Raw genomic sequence first — 23,060 nt, 5'->3', positions numbered from 1 at the left:
GTTTGCTCAAGTGCAGGCATCGGAAAATGCGGAGCCCGTGAAATTCGGAGGATCTCGTCCCGGAAATCGCCCCAACATTCAACTATTTTCAGGCAATTGCAGCTAACCTAACCATTTTTTTCAAATGCAAAATTTTCTACTGCGTCATATGGTATACATGTCGATTGTTGAGAGTTACTGGATATGTCCGTTTTACTAAATTTCCTTTTAGAAATACTTTTTTTATTTAAAGCTCAATTGTATGTAGCTTAACAAAACAATTTTTCTAATGTAAAATTTGCTTTTGCATTATATGGCCACAGACAAACAGACGTAACAGCTAGAACAATTATCAATTTAAAACATAGTCACGTGAACATATACGCCCAATGCTAAAAATACTTCATTTGGCCAACCGCAAACTAGCTGCAACCAAGTCGTTCACTCGGTTGTGGAATATTAAACAGCCCGACGTACTCGCGGGCAATAAATGCGAACGATGTAATTTTTCCTTCAACGTACACGACACGATGTAATATGAAAGCTATGTAATCAAAACGATTGAGGGAACAAAACGATTGTAATTTTTGCTCAATGATCAAATTGCCTTTTTATCCATTTTTGCACCTAAATCTCATTTATGATGTAAAACGCGTTTTACTCGGAAACAAGAGTTACCGATTAGTATTTTTTGCATATTCAAAAATGGATAAAATGTAATTTGATCAGCCATTGAAAAGAATTTGATGATTAGAATAAAGAATGTTTAAACAAATAGTATTAAATTTTATTTATTTGTTATATATTATCGTTTCTAACAGTAATAGGCCTTCGTATTGACGCCCAGAGTGATGAAAGCGAGAAGACGCTCGATATTGTGTGCTGACTTCTTGACTAGACTGCGAACCATTGTGAGCAGATCGTACAAGTCTGTTGAGCCTGTACAAAATATAAAATAAAATAAAATAAAATGTTAGTAAAATGTACTGTCTGGTAAATTTTTAAGTGTAAAATATGATATTTAATAATAAATATAATAAATTGTATTGATTATAATTATCCATCACTCTAGAAACAAAATATTTTTTTTAAGCCGACGCGGATCCATAATCTAATTAAGATGAAGTAGTTTGAAATTCAATCTTATACCTACCAAAAATTCAAAGGCACAAATCTGACTAACATAGCATCAAACAATAGTCCTTTAGCTTTATGCACTAGCAAAGAGGTTGAAACAAGAAGATTGAGTCCATTTGCTGACAGTTTTATCAGTTCAGTGCTTCTGAAAACGTGAATAAGGGTACAAGTTGGCCATTGTGACGGCCATCATTGGATTTCGAGATGTTTCACTATAAAAATTTCAGGCTACAGAATTTTTGTCATGTTCGGTTATTTGTTTTTCAAAACTAGAGTGGAATATGAGACTATTATGAGAAAATGAATTAAATAATTTTGCAATAATCTGAAAATTAAACTCAACGATATGTATATTTATTCCAGAGAGGCCGTTTAATAGTTTACATTATGGAGCCCATATCTTACTCTTTTGATAAATTTGATTTTGTTTATGATCACAAAATGGCGGTCAAAGATGTCGATATCGAAAAACTAAAAAAAAATCGCGTTGTTAGTTAATCTATAAAATCATAAAAAAATATTTTTTCCACAAAAACAGTTTTTTTAAAGAATGTCCAAAACAAAATTCTAATAATCATTCGGAAATAATATGAATATTCTTATAAAAAGACGTTCAGCCTTCTTTGGTATTCCACAAATAATCAGAACATTTCCATTTGTTTTTTTTTTCTACAGCTATCCACCAAAAATATAATTCTGAAAACAGTCAAACTTTTTCAGCTACACTCGAACTTTGTCGGGGTTTGGTCCCAGACAACCAGAATGTACATATAAAGAAATCACCTTTTGCGTTATGCGATGCTTATGTGTGCAAAGTTTCACGTATAAGATGTCATGAAAAGGCCTTAAACGTACAAAAGTCGAGGCGATATATGTGCATATGTTATATGATGAAAAACAGCATGCTATGCGAGTGTGTAGATTTTATTTCGAGCTAATCTGTACTCTTATGCGACTTTATCTATGATAACAAAATTCATTTGACAGCAGGTACGGATTGATCTGATTTACTTTGTACGAGTATACGGGACGAAATGAAATGTACATATGAACCCGTAAAATTGCATTTTATGCGAGGAAACTCATCGATGAAACGATTTCATCCACCATTTAGTGCGGATGTGATGCAAATTGTATGAGTAAACGACTTTTTTCGTAAATTGTTATGCGACTTCTGGTTGTCTGGAATTATAAAGCTTTTAAATAAGGTAAACAAATTTCATTTCATAAACATCCAGTTTTTATAAGTTAATTGTCAATCATCATTAAGTTTCAAATCATTACGATCACATAAAACGCGACGCGAGACGCAACACAACACTTATTGTTGTTGTTTACAAATAAAAAGGATATTAAAATATTACCTTTTTATGTCGACCGATTTCGGGCTCGATGTTGCCCATCTACGGGACGATGTCCGACCCGATCCCGATCATTGTTGAAAATTCTATAACACAAGACGAAACTCTAGCAACTCCTAAAAGTTTCCTATTTTCTCAGATCATTCAGATGATTTCTCAAGAAAAAAAAAAAATCATTTGTTAAAAATTTCTTTAAAATTCATACAATTTATTTTATTTATTATTAATATATATTTTTTTTAATTTTCAAATTTGTTACTTCTAAAAGATAAATTATAACTTTTTTGTATCCAACTACGCCACAGAACGGGTAACTATTCTGCAGCGCCGTCGAGCAACCTGAAACCAAAGTCTGGTGTCTACGCATTTCAGTTTTCTAAAAATAGGGTGTTCATTCTTAAAAAATGTTAGAAAAATGTGACTCTAATAAGGGGCCGTCCATTAATTACGTAAGGGGTTATGGGGGGTGGGGGGTTTGAGATTTCTTACGTGCCATACAAATTATTTTTGATTTTCATAAAAAAAATCTTATCATGGGGGGAGCGGGGGTTGTAAAACCGCCAAAATTGTCTTACGTAATTGATGTACGGCCCCTAAGTCGCTTCAAGAATAGACAATAGTCAATCAATCGAATTAGTATGCCAAAACCAAAGTTTATTGGTCGTTTAAAAATTGTAAGATGTTAATACATTTTTGATCGTTTTGCTTTAAAGACTGTATTTTCTGAAATGTTAGTTCTGTTAAATGGGAAAATTATGCTTCCACAGGCAGTTGGGTTTTGTAACTCTGCTTTACTTTCAACCTACCGCAACAACGTTAGGGTCTATAGTAAAGTTGTTCTGGAGGTGAAGCGCTATCTGATGGTACCTCATTTAATTCGGAATTTGACCGTAAGGTTGCTCTAGTGGGCATGGAAGTTTTACTTTTGTTTTGCAAATATTTCAGGATCCTGACCATTTAGAAGGATGAAGACGACAAAGTTGTGTAGTAAGTTAAGGATTATCATTGTTCGAGCTAGTTGATTCAATATTTTGCCACTAGGCGGCGCTAGTGAGCATGAAACTTTTGTTTGCCGATATCTAAGGAGCCTGACCACTTAGAAAGATAGTGTCTTCGGCAAAGTAGTTCAGTTGCTCAAGGACTATCATTATTTGAGCCAAGGAATAGTTTTTTTTGCCACTAATTTTTAGACAGGCACCTTCAGCAGCTCAGGGAATATCACTAATTTACAAAATCTCGAACTTTAAGGATTAAACAAAGAAATAATTTGAGCTTCTGAACAACTCTGCCGAAGACGCTATCTTTCTAAGTGATCAGGCTCCTGATATATTAGCGAAACAAATGTTTTATGCTCACTAGTGCCGCCTAGTGGCAACATTTTGAATCAATTCGCTCAAACAATGATAGTCCATGAGTTACCGAACAACTTTGCCGAAGACGCCATCTTTCTAAGTAGTCAGGATCCTGAGATCTGCGAAACAATTTTCGTTGTTTCGTTTTATGCTCACTAGCGCCGCCTAGTGGCAAGATCCCGAATTTCTTGGCTAAAATAATGATAGCCCTTTAACTACTGAACAATTTTGCCGAAGGCGCCATCTTTCTAAGTGGTCAGACTCCTGGGATATTCGCAAAACCAAGGGTGTTGTACAAAGTACAACGCGCGACTACTCGCGTTACAAAAATTCGCGCGACGACCGAAAGGTTAAAAATCATTCTCATAATTGAAAAACTTAAGGAACAACCCAGATGTAGAGCTTTTATTGTTGTAAACCATTTCGGAGACCTTTACATGTATATTTTAGGCTTAAGAGTTACCAATGTATTATGGTGTCAGGGTGAAAAACCTGAAAATCCTGGAATTTCGGCTACACTCAGAGAAATTATTTAAAATCAGTGATAGGGGAAGAGCACCAATTTGACGATTATTCCCCAAGTTCTTGATGATATTTTTCTCAGATCTCGAGGAATGTTTCAGGAATTCTAGTAATTTCCAGATTTTCTCTTCAATACTTTCAGAAATTTCTCCAGGGATGCTACCAACGATTTTTCAATGGATGCCTATAAGATTTTTTATTTCTTCTTCTTTCTGGCATTACGTCTTAACTGGGACAAAGTCTGCTTCTCAGATTAGTGTTCTTATGAGCACTTCCACAGTTATTAACTGAGAACTTTCTTTGCCGATTGACCCTTTTTGCATGTGTATATCGTGTAGCAGGTACGATGATACTCTATGCCCTGGGAATCAAGAAAATTTCCTTTACGAAAAGATCCTTGACCAGTGGGATTCGAACCCACGACCCTCAGTATGGTCATGCTGAATAGCTGCGCGTTTACCGCTACGGCTATCTGGGCCCCGATAAGATTTTTTATTTATTCCAGGCATTTTCATTAGAATAATTCAAATATTCATCCACGATTACTCTTAGAAATTGCTCCAAAAATTCTTCAGGCATTATTCGATGATATCTTTTATAAACTTTTCCAAGAATTCCTCTATAAATTTGACCTAGCATTCCTCAATAAGTTCTTCCAGAAATTTATCTTGGAACTTCTCCAGCATTTTATCAACATATTTTGATGCGGTTCAAAAATTTCTCTAATAATGTTTCAAATAAAATTGTTTAATCTCCATGGATTAGTCTAAAATTTATTCAAAGCTCAGGGATTTGGTCCAAATTCATTCTAGTTATTTCTTCAAAACGTCTTGTTGGACATTATTTAGAGATTTTTTTTTTTCAATTATCTTAGCAATTTATCAAGAATATTCTAGGAAGATTTTCATAAAAAAAAACTTAGAAGGTCCTTCAGAGATCTTCGTAGGACTTCGTGCGTACTTAGAACTCACACAAGTTTAATCTGAGGTTATTCTAGGATTTTCTTTCGAAATTCCACGCAGATTTTTCAAACACAAATTTCCAAAACAATATAAAAAAAATTCCATGAAATTTCTCTTGATGAACCACAAAGCAAAAATATTTGAAGACTTCTTGCAAAAATTAAAGAAAAAATTGAGGAGTTCCTTAGGGAATTTTAAATTCTCGAAGATGCTCTAAACATTCCCTGGTGGGAGTCATAGAGAAATTAATGAAATAATTTTTGGGTGGATGATATCGATAGAAAAATTCCAGATAAAACTGTTGAAGGTATTTGAAACGAAATTCTTGGAAGAATGACTTAGAAAGTTAGTGAAAATATCAAAACAACATAATATACAGTCAGTGACAAAAGTTAGTAACCAAATGTTGTTTTTCTTTACATCTTATCTAAGATCTCTATCTATAATGTTGATGACGAACTACAAATACCCTGAAGTTTTGCCTGTTGGAAAACATTTATATGTCAGTAATTTTTCAAAGAGTTTCAGAGTATGTTCAAAGACAAAAGCAAATAACCATAATACTTTTAATTAAATTAAAAAAAAGGTATGTTGTTTGAAGTTGGTGTGTTCTGCAAGCTTGACCCTAACGTTGAACAACGTTTCTGAAAGTGAACAACTTTGACGAACAAACCAACCACCCATAACTTTTGGGGCCCACATAGCCGTAGCGGTAAACGCGCAGCTATTCAGCATGACCATGCTGAGGGTCGTGGGTTCGAATTCCGCTGGTCGAGGATCTTTTCGTAAAGGAAATTTTCTCGATTCCCAGGGCATAGAGTATCTTCGTACCTGCCACACGATTATACACATGCAAAAATGGTCAATCGGCAAAGAAAGCTCTCAGTTAATAACTGTGGAAGTGCTCATAAAAGAACACTAATCTGAGAAGCAGGCTTTGTCCCAGTTGGGACGTGACACCAGATAGAAGAAGAACCACCCATAACTTACCGTTTTAAAATTAAATAATAAAAACCTATCGGTTACTTGCTTTTGTTTTTATTATTATTATTATTTGTCTTTATTTGTCACTTTAAGAAATTGTAGTTAGAATTCTAGAGCTTTTTCGATTTTATTTTTTCAACAGGAATTTTGGAGATATCCGAGAGAATTTTAAAATAATTCCTGGAACAAAGAGGACAATGTTAGGAGGAATCCTTGAAGCAATTTCTTCGCGTCCTTGAACATTTCTTGGCGTCGATTTCTAGTAGAGTTACTCGAGAAATTACAGTTTTTTGCAAGACCTAATTGAGACATTCCTTGAGTAATTACTGGAAAATTCGGTTTCAATTCTCTTAAGGGATGGTACACAAATTATGTCACGCTAAATTTCAACTTTTTTGACCCCCTGCCCCCCCTATGTCACGTTTTTTGTATGGGTCCTCTGAAAATTTTGTAAGACTTGTCACGCTTAGCTTGACCCCCCCTTAGAGCGTGACGTAATTTGTGCATGTCCCCTAAGACGAAGTACACGCAAACAAATTTTGTTGTATAATCTACCGAATCCATGGTAGATTATACAACAAAACACCAACGATTTTCAACCGACTACAAAAATCTGTTAAGTTTACTATAATCTGGTGAAAATCACTGAGCAGTGCAGTAAATGTGACTATGTCCATAGTAACTTCGACTACACAGCAATGTATTTCGATCCGTGACACCCACCGTTCAACACAGTGTGGTCAAAAGTATAATGCCAAACTTGTCAAATCTAGAATATTTCTAATCATACACGGGAAAAAATCCTTTGGTAAAAATAGCTATTTTAGCTGACTACGCCCATTCTTAAAACTACCATGGAAATTCAGACCAATTTACTATGTTTACGGTACACCCCACCACATTACTTGTACATTTGACAGAAATAATTTACAACAATCTGATTCCAACTACAGACGTGGTAAAATCAAGCGCATTTCTGGTCTGCTGAAAATTGCCGGTGCGAGCGCTTAAGTTAACCCCCTAAAATGGTAGTTTTTACCGCACAATTTTTTTGCGTGTAAATACTACAACTGTGGTTAAATAAACAGAATATATTTTCTTGTGTAGTGACGGGGTTGGTGGTCTGATGGCTACCGCTTCTGCTTCATATGCAGAAGGTCATGGGTTCAATCCCAGGCCCGTCCCTTTCCTCGTACCTTGTAGTTGTATATCTCTCTCTTGCTTCTATCTTCCATTCTAAATATATCACACTCAAACTACCGTTTTGATTCATATTACGGACACTTAAGGCCCCTGTGAAGTATAACCGATTCAAAAGCATATAAATTGAAACATATTGAATGATACCTGTACGTTATCAAACTTTTGAAACACTCAACTTCCGAACGGTGGGCGAAGATTCGGATTCCAAAGCTTGAATTTCCTAAAATAAATAGAAATTAATGATCTTTCCATGATTCTTATTCCGGACACAACCTCACTTTTGCTTCATTTTACGGACACCTTGTTTCGAATTCCGGACAACTCACGAAAAGAAGAACTTCAATAGTTAAATTATAAATAAACTCTCGCATTCGTAAAAGCAACGTCAAAACAAGTTGCGCATTATAAATTTTCATGGATTGCTATTTGAAATTCATATTAAAACGCGCCTGAAAGTTGGGAACTTTCAAACAGGAAATTTTGAAACATTTCAATTGAAACCTTTCCCATACAAAGTAGAGTGTCCGGAATTAGAAGCTGTCCGGAATTTGAATCAAAACGGTATTCGTTCATAGCAAACGCTAGAACCAGAGACGGACAAGAAACCGTTTCCCTAACGCTTCCTACTTCCACGCGCACGCCTTTCTTACGCCTGATACATAGGCAGTCTGCTAACCACAAAAGCAAACCTCTCTGCCATGCCTTTCCCCCAATCCATACACTCCCGCATGAACTGACGTGGATGCAGTGGAATATACGGTCTACGTGGGAGTCAGTTCAATGCATCATCAATTCCTCCCCCTTCCCCTCATTGGTCTGCATTCTGACGTGGCAGGTGCCATTGTTGCCTAAAAATAGAAGATCACCAGCACTTATACACTGAGGATGCCTGTTAGTCCCAAGCAGTCATTCGGTTGGTTCCTTGTGTAAGTGCAGCTGATCTGGCGATACTGGAGTGCATCCACGGGCGGCCAATCAAGCTCAAGCTCAAGAATATATTTTCTTGTGTAGTGATGTTGACTATGTTTTGGTAGAGTTAACAGATTAATGTAGTCGGTTGAAAATCGTTGGTGCAGTTCTTATTTTACCATGGATTCAGTAGTTTCTACGATAAAATTCATTTCAGTGTAGGCCGTCATTGAAATTTGTACGCGTCGTTACTGATTGTTACTAATTCATCTCACGATTTCGAATCAAAGAAAATCAGTTGGTTTTGCACTGACACAGCTGAAAAAGTATCAGCATACTTTATGCATGTTAGCACGTACAGTAATACTTTTTCAAGTCAATCGGGTTTATTCTACGACTGGCGTGAGGTGACAACTGTCGGTCTCGTATAGCGAGGTGACAATTCTCGACTCGAGTGAAGTGACTCGCGAGTCACTTCACTCGAGTCGACAATTGTCACCTCGTTATACGACACCGACAATTGTCACCTCACGCCAGTCGTAGAATAAACCCAAATATAAACTATCAAGACTAAGTTTTATCACTTTGAAATGCAAGATGAAAAGTCATCATTGTAGCCAAAACGGATGACGGGATACTTAGCCTTAAGGGTTTTTCATACGGGTATCCAATAAATACAGTTCGTAAATTTTCTAAATAATCTAAAATACAACTGGGAATACTTAAAGGAATATCTGGACAAATCACTTAATGAAATTTTTAAAATCATTTTTGGTGAAATATATTAAGAACTCTGTGGATAAATTGTGTTATGAATTTTAGAGAAATTACTGTAGATAACCTAAAATATACTGGTAAATCATGAAAAGAATTGCATTTGCATTAAGAAACTATTATGACATTTTTGGAAGAATGTAATTACTGGCGGAAAGTTAACAGGAATTTCTGAATGATTATTCTGATTAAATCACTCCCTCTGAGAAATTGTTCGAATTCTCTGATTTTTGAAAGATTAGAAATTCTAATGATATCTGAGAAAAATTGAAATTCAACTTAAAAGAATAATCTTATAAGGGATCCTTAAAACAATTTCTACCGTGATGCTACCATATTTCGCGCACGCTCCTTATTTCGCTCACTGCCAATTTATCCATATTTGTTGATACATATTGGACTATATAATTGCATGTTATGTAACCATGGCGTAGTGAAATTATTCAAAATACTAGCCAACCAATTTTTTTTTCGTAAAACATGTTTAAAATGTCAGTGAGCGACATTAGAAGCGCGCGCGAAATATGGCTATGCTTGGAGATTGAGAAAAAAATATATTTAAAAAAAAATGTTTGTCCTTATTTCTGTCGCATCCATAACACTTTCATGAGAGTCTGTTGTGAAAAATTGGAGAAAATTGATGCAACCTTATTTGAGATATGAGAGGGTGAATGAAGTAAGTGAAAATAATTTGTGTATTTTACCGAATATGTTAATTAATGTTTCATACTCATGCGTAAACCTTTGAGGCCATTCAGAACATTATGATAGGTAAGAGATTCATGAGATTTTTCAAACATTATTCAAATAAAGCGATCGATTGTTAACCTGTCAACTATAACTTCGTAACAAATTGGTGGCGTGCAATCTTATTTTGGAATTTTTTGTGGAAAAAAAAGCGAAAAATAACTTGCTGTATCACTTCTAAGTTGTTCTCTCAGACAGATTCAAACTGAAATAAACAAAGTTTTAGAATTAATTCGACGTAGACCTCGAGAAATTTGCGAATTCATTCCCGGCAGAGTTTATGAAAAACTCTGTGGAGGAATTGCATTAGCAATTTTAGAGAAATCAAGGGAGAAAATCTAAGAATTACTGAAAGAATCCTTAAAACAATTGCATTAGAAGACTGTCACGTGATTTTTTTTTAAATCTTTAAATAATTTCCTAAAGCATTATCCTGAAGAATTAATCTCTAATAAAAGGATTCAGTGTGAAATTTTCGAGATTCTTAATAGAAATTATGGAAATATCTGAAAAAATGAAAATAATTCATGGAATCAACTTTAGAGACTAGAAAAAATACCATCGGTGCACCATTTTCCGCTAATTTAAGACGTGTTATGTGCTCAAATGTTTCGTGAAAATAGGTTACTGTTGAGGGAGTTCAGGAAAAAAAAATATTCTCTCAAGGATTTTTCTTACGAGTATCAAATGAAGCAATTTTTTAGTTTCCGTTACAAAAAATGTAGAAAAACAAATGGAAGAATACTCGAAAGCATCTATGGAGAATTTTACAACAGAAATTTCCGAAATCATTCCTGGCGTTATTTGCAAAATCTGTGCAGGAATTGCGTTAGGAATTTTAGATGAATTGGGGTAAAAATCTAAGAATTACTGGAAGAATCCAGAAAATAATTGAATTACGAAACTGTTGACATTTCAGGAAGAATTAAATTCCTGGTGGGATGTTAAAAGGAATTTCTAAAGGACCATCCCGAAGAAATCTCTAAAAGGATTCTCTGTAAGTAATTTTTGTTCAACTTTCCTTAGATTTTTGAAAGATTTTTAATTTTTTTTTCCAGATATCTTGAAAAGTTTTATCTCAAGTTATCGATAAAAATAATAATCCCTGATCTTATCTTGAGATGTATCATTGAAGATATTTCTAGGCATTCCAAAAACTTCTAAAAGACGTACATGACAAATAACTGCAGATTTTTTTTTGCAAAAAATACATACTTGAGAATTTTGTTGAAGGATTTTTGAAAAATATCGCGGATAATTCTCTGAAGGATTTTTTTACGGGTATCCGCAATAAATGCTAAGCAAGATTTTTCTACCAGTGTTGTACAAACTACTGACTACTACTGACGTGATAAAAGACAACCGGAAGAATACTCCAAGGAATCTCTGGAGCGAACTATAAAACAAGTTCCCGACATCATTTCTGGTCGAATTTATAAACAACTCTGTGTAGGAATTGCGTTACTAATTTTAGTGGAATTACAGGAGAAAATCTAATAGTACTGAAAGAATTCGGAAAAATGCATTTACTAATGCTATTATGTCATAATACTATTATGACATTTTTGGAAGAAATCCATTCCTGGCGGAAACTTAAAATGAGTTTCTAAGGGATTATCCTATTAAAATTTCCAAAAGGGTCATAATTTTCGTCCGAACATTATAGAAAGATTTTTAATAAAAAATTCTGTTGGGATTGTAATGTCCTGGAGTTGGAATTGTCTTCGTGTACTTCCAATAAATTCTAGAGACAAGACATCTAAAAGCATTTATAAAAAAGAGGCCTTGAAGCAATTTTTAGGCGTTATTGAAGAAAAATCATGAAGGATTTCCAGAAGAGTTAGGGTGATTAAAGTATTTTGGACAGACCGTTACGCGTATATAATTTGGTCACATCCATTTTGTTTTGCCGTAAATGTCCAAATTAAAACGTTTTCAGTTAATCTTAAGCATTTTTCTTACGAATATCCAATGAATACAAATACAATTATTGAGTTTTCGTTAGCAAAGTTTCATTAAAAACAACTAGAAGAATACTTGAAGGAATCGAGAAAAAAAAAATACGAAATCATTCCTGGCGGAATTCATGAATAACTCGGTGGAGGAATTGCGTTAGGAATTTTGAAGGGAGGAAAAGGTAAGAATTACTGGAAGAATCCTGAAAAGAATTGCATTAGGAAACTGTAGATATTTTTAGAAGAATTTAATATCTGGCAAAATCTCAAAATGAATTTCTAAAGGACCTTCCGAAAGGATTCTATGTGAGAAAATTTTGTTCGAATTTCCGAAGATTTTCTAAAGATTCTTCATTATTTTTATTTTTTCATATATCTCTAGAATATCTATCTGAAAATGAAAATAAAATAAAATTCAACACAACACAAAGATCTTAAGAGACTTCTAGAATTATTACTAAAAAATTCCCAGGAAAAATTTACTTCGTAAAATTTTTGCGAGATTTCTAAAAAACATCGCGATTAATGCTATTTAGGGTATCTCTGACGAGTATCCGATGAATTAATTTCTTGAGTTTTTTATTATTAAAAATCTTAAAAATCAACTTGAAGAATACTTGAAGGAATCTCTGGAAGAATCTAAAAGAAATCATTCCGGGCGGAATTGTGGATAAATTGCATTATGAATTTTATAGGAATTACGTTAGAAAACCTAAGAGTGCGACTTGAGTGGACGCGAAACGCATAACAAAGCGAAAATTGCATAGGAAGGATTAACAATTATTAATAATGAATTATAAAGACAAATGCTTCTTTTGGGTGAAGTCTTTCAATAAAAAAAATAAAAAATAAAAAAATAACATCAAGCTCCAATGGAGTTCTTATTCGCTTGGCGTGACGCGTTTACTCTTGCCAACACCTAAGATTTACTGTAAAAATCCTTAAAAGAATTGCATTCTTCTTCTTTCTGACATTACGTCCTCACTTGGACAGACCCTGCTTCTCAGCTTAGTGTTCTTATGAGTACTTCCACAGTTATTAACTGAGAGCTTACTGAGCCAATGACCATTTTTGCATGCGTATATCGTGTGGTAGGTACGAAGATACTCTATGCCCTGGGAAGTCGAGAAAATTTTGAACTCGAAAAGATCCTCGAGCGGTGGGATTCGAACCCACGACCCTCAGCTTGCTGAATAGCTGCGCGATTACCGCTACGGCTATTTGGGCCCCTGCATTGCATTAGAATTGCATTAGCAAACTGTTTGAATATTTGGAAAAAAAACTTGAGAAAAATATTTTTCGAATTCCAGAAGATTTTCGTAAGATTCTTAATAAATACCTACTCTGAAGTTATCTGAAAGAATTTAAAAATATTTCCTGGAATCAACTATAGAGGACAATCTTAAGAGGAATCCTTCAATGCATTAGAGTGGAACTCTGGAGAATGTTATTAGATCGACTTGCTTACCTAATACTTCTCGCCTAACTTTTCAAAACGTCCTAAGTAACAAATGTAAACAAATCGAGATTATCATTGCAAATCATTTGCGTTGCACCGCTTAGCAGCATACCAGAACACTCGTTTTGATATACTAACAATAAATTAATCTATTGAAAGCTTAACAAAATGACCAATGTTTAAAATTGCTTCGCTTTTAAATAATTGTTACATTGGACCTTTGATCAGAAAACCAACCATATGCCCTATGTAACATTTATGAATAAACACGATTCTAATGTTACATTGGACGTTCCTGAATAAAGCTTTGGAATGGAGTTTAAACGGTAGAATGCTTTGTAGAAGCGTGTCTGAGACACTACTTAGAAGTATAGAATGTCACAATTACTGCTTCTCAATCATTTCAGTCGATATTTTCAGAGTCGCACTGCATCGCAAAATTGAAAACGCTCAAGTGACAAAAAGAGAATGAGGTACACAAAACTGTATTTTGGTCTTTTTGCCAAACCAAGTTTTACCGTTTCGCTGGATTGGATCAGCTGCTACTTCTCTTTTCATACTATTAGCGCATTGCGTGCATGTAGGGTAATGATATTGAGCACAAGATTGAGCACCATGATGTCATTGTATCAATCAGATCCAGATCCATAGTCGATCAAGCATATACATATGCTTCCCGGCAGCAACACGAGCAACGTGCATGCGTGACTTGCTCACACATATTTGCAGAGCGATCAATCACCGAAGAGAGGAGATGCTGTATGTATTTGTTTGCCGCTGGCTCCTTCCTCAAGTTCCTACAACAAGATGGACGGCGTCGTCATCGTCATCATTCCCCACCGCAATTTCTTGTTTCCGCCGACGGCTGGTGCTGATTGCAACACAGCCGTCACCACCACCACGTCATGCAGTGGGAGAATCAGTGAGAGAACAAAATGTCCTACATACAGCTCAACGTTTCCCCTCCTTCTGTTGTTACATACACTCAGGCAAATAAATTAACGAATTTCATAAATTTTCCCTTATGAAGCATTGAAAAATGTATAAAAACCTATTTCAAAAGGCTATTATGGATTTCATACCGTTGAAATGATAACCATAATTGATAACATAGTTAATTATAATGAACGTTCACAAATTTCATTGCGCGCCTTATGATTTCCATTGCTGTCATTAGCCATTTCCTTAATGATACCATCTTTCATAAGGCTATTATAGATTTCATATTAGACCAATGAAAACCATAATTGCGAAGCATGTTGAGCCGCATAAACGTATATCACTTTCATTAAGCCACCTTATGAAGCTCATAGCTCTCATCAGTGTGAAAAACTCATAAGGTTGTTATTATGAAAATTTGCAAATGGAAGCATAATTGGACGTTGATTGCGGATTCATTTACTGAAGCATCATATTTCTTTAGAATATTCTAAAAGGTAATAAGTTGGTAATTTTTCAGAGGATTTGAAATTAATACGGATTTGAATTTTCAGGTATAATTCTATTGACAGAACAGTTATTCGACTGGAGAGCAGCATGATCGTTGACATTCCACAAACGGCAGTCAACTTTTTTAGAAGTCTAGTTATGAGGAAGGAACTACGGCAATGGATGATCGTGAAAATCAAAAAAAAAAACAAAGGAACAAATATACATATTATTAAAAAGAAAGTAATGGTTCAATTCAATAGCATATTACATTAATATCTATTTTACCTTGGAAAATGGCTTAACTAACTTAACTAGAAATCGAATTTTCATTTTTCGCCGCATCACTGCTCGATATTCAATAGTACCATATAGTACTTTACTGCAAAATACTGCATTATTATTCGAGCAGCAACATGTCAAGGTAGGTGGAAATTCGATTTCTGCACGTTAGGTAATCAATAACCTAATATCAAGTATATTAACGCATTGGAAATTCTGTAAATATTCAGAATGGAATGCATAGTCCACGAGGTATACAAAATGAATGAGGAAATAATAATAAGTGTTATAAATAGTAATGAAGTTTATACTACTGAAAGAAGAAATTCTTAAAATATCATATCAATATTCATAAGGCTGTTTTATGAAATAAGCAAGACACCACATTGGCATGATTCAGTTCAATTCATAAGGTGAATCAATGAAATACATACCGATTTATTTGTTGGCTAGTCACGGTAGTAAATAAACAGTTTCTGCCTAAAACAATCTACTTTATTTAAGTCTGCTCTTCAGATCAGTCACAAAAACAACAATGAAAAAACATATCTCGAAGGACTTCTCACATAAAAAAAACATTCGAACGTGCGAAACACACTGCACGAAAACAACACTAGCGTTTCTTGATCATCTCTCAACACTCCTCCTCAAGGAAACGATTGTGCTCCTCCTGTTTCAGAACACCATTCAGCAATTCAATCTGTAGTAATGGCCATCCTTCACTCCAACAACAATTGTCATACCATCCTTCGAAATACAACAACTATGTCCATCAAAGTTTACAGTATATCCCATTCTCGTAATAACTTGCACCGAAATCAAGTTTACTGTTAATCCATCCACTACAATCACATCCCTTAACGAAATTTCCACCGTTTCTCCTCTTCCATTACTAGCTCTGATGCCTTTTGTTCCCATTCGTCTGGATGATAAGATTGCTCCATCTGCCAGTATTATTGCTTCTTCTTTGATACGATCGCTCCAATCCAAGTTTTCAGCAGATCCAGTCATGTGTTTTGATGCCCCAGAGTCCAGATACCACCCTTGATCCGACGCGTCTTGAACGGTTGCGAAACAGATGTGCCCTCCAGGCTCACCAGTAGCTGATTTTGCCGTATGTGCATTCTTTCCACCGCTGTTTGTGGATGCTTCACTTCGAACTCTCCGAAGCAGTTCACAATTTCTCATAAAATGATTCGGACTCCCGCAGGCATAACATACTCGGGTACCTTCAGTATCTTCTCTAACCTTCCGTGCATTCCTTGTGAACATCGCCTTTTGCTCCTCCAAAGAATTGTTTTCTCGCCTTCGCTCGAATTCATCCAAAAGTTTGGCTTTCACAAAATTGATGGTAAATACTTCCATTCGTCCTTGTATTGCTGACACAGTAGCCTCATAAGAAGATGGTAAACTTGCAAGCATAAACGCAGCCTTTATGTCCTCATCCAAACGGCATCCTGCATTTTCTAATTTCTCGAACAAGTTCTCGAACTCTGTTAGGTGTTGATGCATGTTTCCTCCTTCAGGCAGTTCCAGTTTCGAAAGTTTCTTCACCAAAGCTACTTTGCTAACAGACGAGTCCTTGACATAGTATTCTCTTAGATTTTTCCACGCCTCTTTAGCAGATCCGGAATCTTGGATGATCCTTAGTTGAGAATCCTCTACCAGATACCCGATAGTCTGCAAAGCAAGCTCATTCTTGTTCTTCCATTCTTCCGTTTGATTTTTCGTCGACGGCAAATCATCATTGATTAACGGCCACAGTCCTTCCCTCGTCAACACTTGCCTGGCGCGCACCTTCCAGATCTCGTAGTTGTCGTAGCTCAATCGTTTGAAGCTAACTTTAGATAAATCCATTCTGCAGCACTTTAGTATACGCTTCCAACTCACCGAGGCAACCGAAATAAGCAGCAAACTGTGGCTGGGCTCATAACCTGTTGGCTAGTCACGGTAGTAAATAAACAGTTTCTGCCTAAAACAATCTACTTTATTTAAGTCTGCTCTTCAGATCAGTCACAAAAACAACAATGAAAAAACATATCTCGAAGGACTTCTCACATAAAAAAAACATTCGAACGTGCGAAACACACTGCACGAAAACAACACTAGCGTTTCTTGATCATCTCTCAACATTATTGTGGCAAATAAACATAAGGGGAAACAATGGATATTCGTAGTACTTTTGCCTGAGTGTAGGACACATAGACGGAGGGGAAAAAGTGACGTCGTGGGATCTAATGAATCAAAACAAATCACAGCTGGTGTCTCCGATTGGCACACCGCAACAAAATGAGCACTTCAACTTGAATGATTTCGCACGTGGATACAAAATGCAATAAAATGAGCTTGCTGGGTGCACAAATCAAAATGTCTTATGTTACTATAACCGAAACAAAATGACCAAAGTGAATGTCCAATGTAACAATTGTTGAAACAAAATGACCTATGTGATTCATCCTATGTACGTATTTTTGGTCAAAACGTCCTATCTGATGTTTTTGTAAATTTTAGTGTAATTTACAAATAAATTGTCTAAATGTCAACTCTTACGTTGAACTCTATTACATTGCTTCCCTCTGCAAGCAACATAGTGGGGAAAAATTGTTTCATTTTGATACAGTTTCAAAATATATTTTCACAACCTTCAAGCTCGATTTTCTCGAAATGTGTGAATTGTTAGATAGGTCGTTTTGAAAAGTTGCGCGAGACTTCTTCTGCCATAGAGTAAAGTGGGGCAAAAGTTCGAGTGGGGTAAGAGTTTCTTTTTAAGACTTCTAGCTCAATTAAAAACAAATCTTATAAATGTCATTGTGGTTCGAATGCTATTCAAGTAAGAGACTTTTACTCCAAATATCTTAAAAATCGACTGAGTTTTGGAAAAGTTATGGCTATTTGCTGTTTTTCGACGTGAATATTGTAATTTTTGGTCAATCTTTCGTTGCATGGAGCCAATTGAAGATAAAATATTTTTCAATATTTTATGTAAGGGCGTTTCTAGGCCTATCATAAGGTTGCTTTGAAGTGTATTAGATTTTGCATAAATGCTTGAAAACAATTTTTGGCCCATAGTGGGGCAAAAGTTCGAATCAGCGGGGCAAAAGTTCGACCCATGTATAAAATCACGGAAAATTTTTCAAATTGCCTAAAATCCACATATTATCTTCAAATTTAATTAAATTTGTCTGATCGTGTGAAAACTGTCACCAAAATTTTACATTTCCACTTAGTTTTGCGAAAAACTGCTATTTTTGAGTATATTACAATTAAACCGGTTTTGGGCATTTTTTTGATGAAATTTTAGTGTGTATTTTTCAGCAAACTTAAGTTTACGGCTGGTGTAAAGTATGCCTGTCATAAAAGGATCGATATTTTGTGTTTTAGCCAGCGAACTTTTGCCCCACACTAGATTCGAACTCTTGCCCCACCGGTGGGGCAAAAGTTCGAATAAGACAATCAATTTTGAAACTGTTATAACTAAAAATGGGTAAATATTTTGACACAAGTTTGTTCAGCAAAATTATAGCCAATATGTTGAAGGTTCACTGTATGGTATTTGTTTTGTTTTAACTGCTATTGTTTTCCTGGAAACTTTGATTATACCACTAAGGTCGAACTTTTGCCCCACCTTACTCTACTCGCAACGCCAAACGGCGGATCCTTGTCCGGTTGAGGCACCCGAACAACTCGTGCTGCAGCATCCACTCGGCTTCGGTGGAACTATATGACAAGATGTCCTCATGGGCCCCGGAATGATATAGAAACTTCGGCTGGACTCCTGATTCACCAGCCTTTGTTTGGGCACGTATGTAGAAGCAATCCCGTTGTGGTTGTTTTCTTTCCGAATCCATCCCGATGAAAGGTCAGCAGGAACCACCACCTTGATTTTCCGATTCGCTCTGACCGGTGCTATTGCGATGGAATCTTAGCCTTCATCCATCCAGGTTGAGTTCCCCGGTATCTATTGACGGAACGTTGCTGTGAGGGAAGTTGTGTACATGGGGATATCTATCTTCCAGCGAAACTCTTTGTTGTTTGTTCTTCCGGATGATTCAAGGTCGAGAATTTGTTCAGCAACATGGTACATCGAGCGGCTACCGTAGTACGATCTTCGATCCATCGCTGGTCTATTTTAGTCCGAAGTGCAGCAGGCTGAAATTTAAAAAACAAAAAAGTTTTTAGAAAAAAACATTCCCAATGAAGAAAGGGGAGTGACAGATTTATTTCGATGTTATAAAGAGTTTACATGCTATTTACTTACCTCATTGCATTATGTAACATTGCCGTGACCGGATAGAAAACGTATTGAACACCAAATGTCCAAACGATTACGTTTTGTTATGATGCTTCCACTTTTGTTTATGTTTTGATCTTGATCGATCACGCTCGTTCAGATCTACTCAAAAGTGAGTAGATTTCGACTCACTTCGGCACAAAGTGGAACTGCTCAAAAGTGAGTAACACCATCGTTACTCACTTTAGAGTAACATTGTCAAATGTCAATATGGGAGTAACACTTACTCACTTCGTTTAATCTTAAATTTGCGAAAGTGAGTAGATGTCACTCACTTCAGGAAATAATATTTTGGAAGCAAATGTATTATGTTTTTCATAAAATCAGTAGAAATATACAAAGAGCATAACATTTATTCATGATCTCTTACATAACTATATGAATAATACATGATAACAAGTAATAAAAATGATATTTGTGTTGAAATTTTCGCTGCTCTGGAATGGATCCCCGGATGTTATAAATCTCTGGGGGATTGATAAAAGTCATGGAGGATGTAGTTTGACCGAGCCAGTAGCCTTCCCAGTTAGACTGTAAAGAATTGATAATTAGTCCAATAAAAAGTACGGCGGTAAAACTTACTGTTTATATATTTTTTCTTGCGGTTGGACTTGGTCATTTTCACTCCGACCTCGCTTCACTTGATATCAGGATTATTGACTTCGCAGCACTAATCTGGAATTCGCCAATTGGACTTCCGAAGCGAAGTTTTAAGCAAACTAACTGTCATTGCTCTGCCGGCTAGAATTTGTCTTTATTGTTTTTGAAAACAGTCCGATATCACCGTCGGAAGAAATTTCATCACAACGGAGGATTTGTCAGTTCGAGCGCGCGAAATTTTCACAAGTCTTTGACGTTTAAAAAGTGAGTCAAATATGTTTGTGTTTACTCAAAAGTGAGTAAGTTCGTTTTCTTTCATGGTTGAGTAAAAAGTTACTCACTTTGATAACATAAAGTTACTCACTTTTGACAGCTAACTTGAAACTTCAAAAGTGAGTCAAAGTTACTCTCTTTTGAGTAGATTTGAACGAGCGTGATAGCAACGGTTGGATCGCGTTGCCAAATGTGAAAACTTGTTGTTCACCGGCAAGAAGGGTTTCTATTTCCCAACCGATTTGGCAACGATTGGTGCGGTTTCATGTTATGATGAAAGTTGCTATTTTAGGTATACTCACGCATTGGTGGGGATCGTCTTAGTGGTTAAATTTGTTGTGAAATCACACGTATGGCAAGAATAATGGTACAAAATGAGTATGCCATTGGAAAATAGGTCAATAATCGATTGATTATGAACTAATTTTTGGGTTGAAGAATTGAATTTTGGACGTAACAAACATTTTCAGTGACATTTCACTCGTTCTTCCCCAGCGACCTCTATGACGGTGGCGCATTATATTTGCCTATAGGCAAATATAATGCGCCACCATCATAGAGGTCGCTGGGAAAGAAGGAGAGAAATGTCACTGAAAATGTTTGTTACGTCCAAAATTCAATTTTTCAACCCAAAAATTTAGCCATAATCAATTATTTATTAAACTATTTTCCATTGACATAATCATTTCGACCCTTTATTCTTGCGATACGCGTGATTTTACAACAAATTTAATCACTAACAAAGAATCCGGAAGTTTATAACCTATGTTGCCAAACACCAATTTTCCAATTTTCTCCCTCTAAACGTACATGAACACTGACCGGATCTGTACATTTTCGAAGGAATAAAAGTTTATCATGTTTTTCAATGCTCTCCGATGGTATACAAAATAACTTTTCCGAGAAAAGGAGTAAATTGTGTGCTCTCTCCTATGCTGCACACGGTGCGTTCTCAACCCAACCCCTATTTTGACGATTCTTCTACTAGCCACCAGATGTCGAAGTCATCGTTAAGCTTTGAAAATATTAGCCTATAGGCCTATTCACATGACGCTCCAAAACAACTGATCGGGAAGCTCATTAACAGTTCTTCTATGAAAATGACAGCCTCGTGTATGCACCAGTCCTCCACCGATGTAAACAAATGCATAGACGGACCTGTCACATGAAAAGGCATATTGTAACAATTGAAAACACTGGAAATACTATACAGTATATTGTAAAACTAACTATACAATTACAGAAAACGCAATGGAAGTTCAAGTTGGTGTTATGCGCGTAGATGGAGGGATTACTGTACTCCTGTTCGTGTGACTAACAAAAATGTTGCAGCATCATGACCTGATGTCGCACAGCTTTATGCTGTTTCATTTACCGTTTCTATGCTGTCACCGTTAGGCCAGACGTCGAGTTATGCACGACAGAACCGTCAAAACAACGTCGCTGTCTGATGTCGCTGTCAGTGGTGTTTCATTCTCATTGGCGTTCCCTTCCCACCATTCGCAGCGTTCAGTGCAGTGCGGTTGTGGCCAGTGGTGGTTGTTTCGTTCGATTGCTGCTGCGCTTTTTCTCGGTCATTGTGTTTCGGCTTGTCTATTGATTCGTTATTTCATTCAGAAAACAAGTTCCGAAAGAATAGTGCGGCTCAAAGTGGTTAGACGTCTCAATATCACGGTTACCTGTGTTTAGGGGTAACACCTTTATTTCCATCTCCGATAAATATAAACCTGCCTGTGGACAAGAGAAAAAAAAGTATGTGAAGAGCTACAGTGACGGACAAAATTTTATGACCACTTCACTGAAAAAATGATATTCGCTGAATGTGTGTGTATTTTCAGCATATTTCCTTTGGGATTTTGCGTTTTTAAGTTTATTTAAGTATTAAATTTTACAAATAACACATGAGCAAAAGATAAGAATAGTAAAGAGAATTATCAGAAACGTATTAACGTAAAGAAATTGATAAAATGTGTGATAAAAACATAAGAGCACTACTGTAAAAATAGTGTTTTACACTTGGTTTTGTACCCAAAACTATATGGGATGCAAATTGTAGAATATATTTTATCTTCTAGCAATTTTTGACGTAACTGGATAACAGCTTGAAATATATTTGATATGGATAAAAATGCGTTTTCCTATGTTTTTATCAAAAATATTCCAAATTTAAAGATATTTTCCATCTACTAAATAGATTTATTTCTTCTAATGATTATTATTAAAATGAAATATATTGCTCTACTTTCGGCCATAAAACACAACTTTCATGAAATTTTTAGTTTCAACATATTGGTAAAAAATCTTAATTCAAAACTTGTACATAGTAACATTGCATGATTACATCCTGGCACTTTATTTTGGTTTATATTCTGATGATACGTATTGTTTTCAAGTTCTCCGTATTAAAAAGTATTGAAGTATTGGTTTAAACGGACTATGGGCCCATTCACAAATTTCATAACGCTGAAGGGGGTGGGTGGGTATCATTTAGATGTTACAGATCATACAAAAATTGAAAATATTCATACAAAATGCGTTACGAGGGGGTGGGTGGGTGTCGAAAATGGCCATTTTTGGCGTTATGAAATTTGTGAATTAACCCTATTCAATTTAACATGCCATATTTTTTAAATTTCTCAATGAAATCGCAATCAGATTTCTGTTGACCGTTCGACTAATATTGTACAATGTTGTTCTCTAACCCTCTAATACCCAACCCCGCCTTTAAACGGGGTACACTTTGGAATTTTGTATATTTTTTCGTAGCTCGGGAATCAAAATGTTTTTATTTTTGGCTTATACTTTGACTCATAACTGGCATATTAGAAAAGTTTTTGAGGAC

General features: G+C 35.7%; 1 protein-coding gene and 2 long non-coding RNA genes across 17 annotated transcripts in view; 1 reads left to right on the top strand and 2 right to left on the bottom strand.

Annotated features, from left to right (window-relative positions):
* Positions 1-19,099: 19,099 nt before the first annotated feature.
* On the bottom strand, positions 19,100-19,426 carry LOC110675677. The gene is made up of 2 exons (XR_002499704.1): positions 19,313-19,426; positions 19,100-19,203 (listed from the first exon to the last, which is right to left on the bottom strand). It is a non-coding gene; the product is annotated as an uncharacterized LOC110675677 (long non-coding RNA).
* Positions 19,427-19,678: 252 nt separating this feature from the next.
* Positions 19,679-19,982, bottom strand: LOC110675676. The gene is made up of 2 exons (XR_002499703.1): positions 19,928-19,982; positions 19,679-19,876 (listed from the first exon to the last, which is right to left on the bottom strand). It is a non-coding gene; the product is annotated as an uncharacterized LOC110675676 (long non-coding RNA).
* A 1,712-nt stretch (positions 19,983-21,694) lies between these two features.
* Positions 21,695-23,060, top strand: part of LOC5565758 (galactosylgalactosylxylosylprotein 3-beta-glucuronosyltransferase S) — a 103,394-nt gene continuing 102,028 nt past the window's right edge. For 6 of the 15 annotated variants that reach the window (XM_021845223.1, XM_021845222.1, XM_021845219.1 and 3 more), the window contains exon 1: positions 21,699-21,909. The gene's annotated coding sequence lies outside the window, so the exon portion shown is untranslated. Of the gene's footprint in view, positions 21,971-23,060 lie in introns of all 15 variants that reach the window. The other 9 variants (XM_001650091.2, XM_021845221.1, XM_021845216.1 and 6 more) reach the window with 4 other exon arrangements.

The sequence above is a fragment of the Aedes aegypti genome, chromosome 2 (genome assembly GCF_002204515.2).
Source record: "Aedes aegypti strain LVP_AGWG chromosome 2, AaegL5.0 Primary Assembly, whole genome shotgun sequence".
Taxonomy (NCBI): domain Eukaryota; kingdom Metazoa; phylum Arthropoda; class Insecta; order Diptera; family Culicidae; genus Aedes; species Aedes aegypti.
This window is presented reverse-complemented; position numbering and strand designations above follow the sequence as displayed.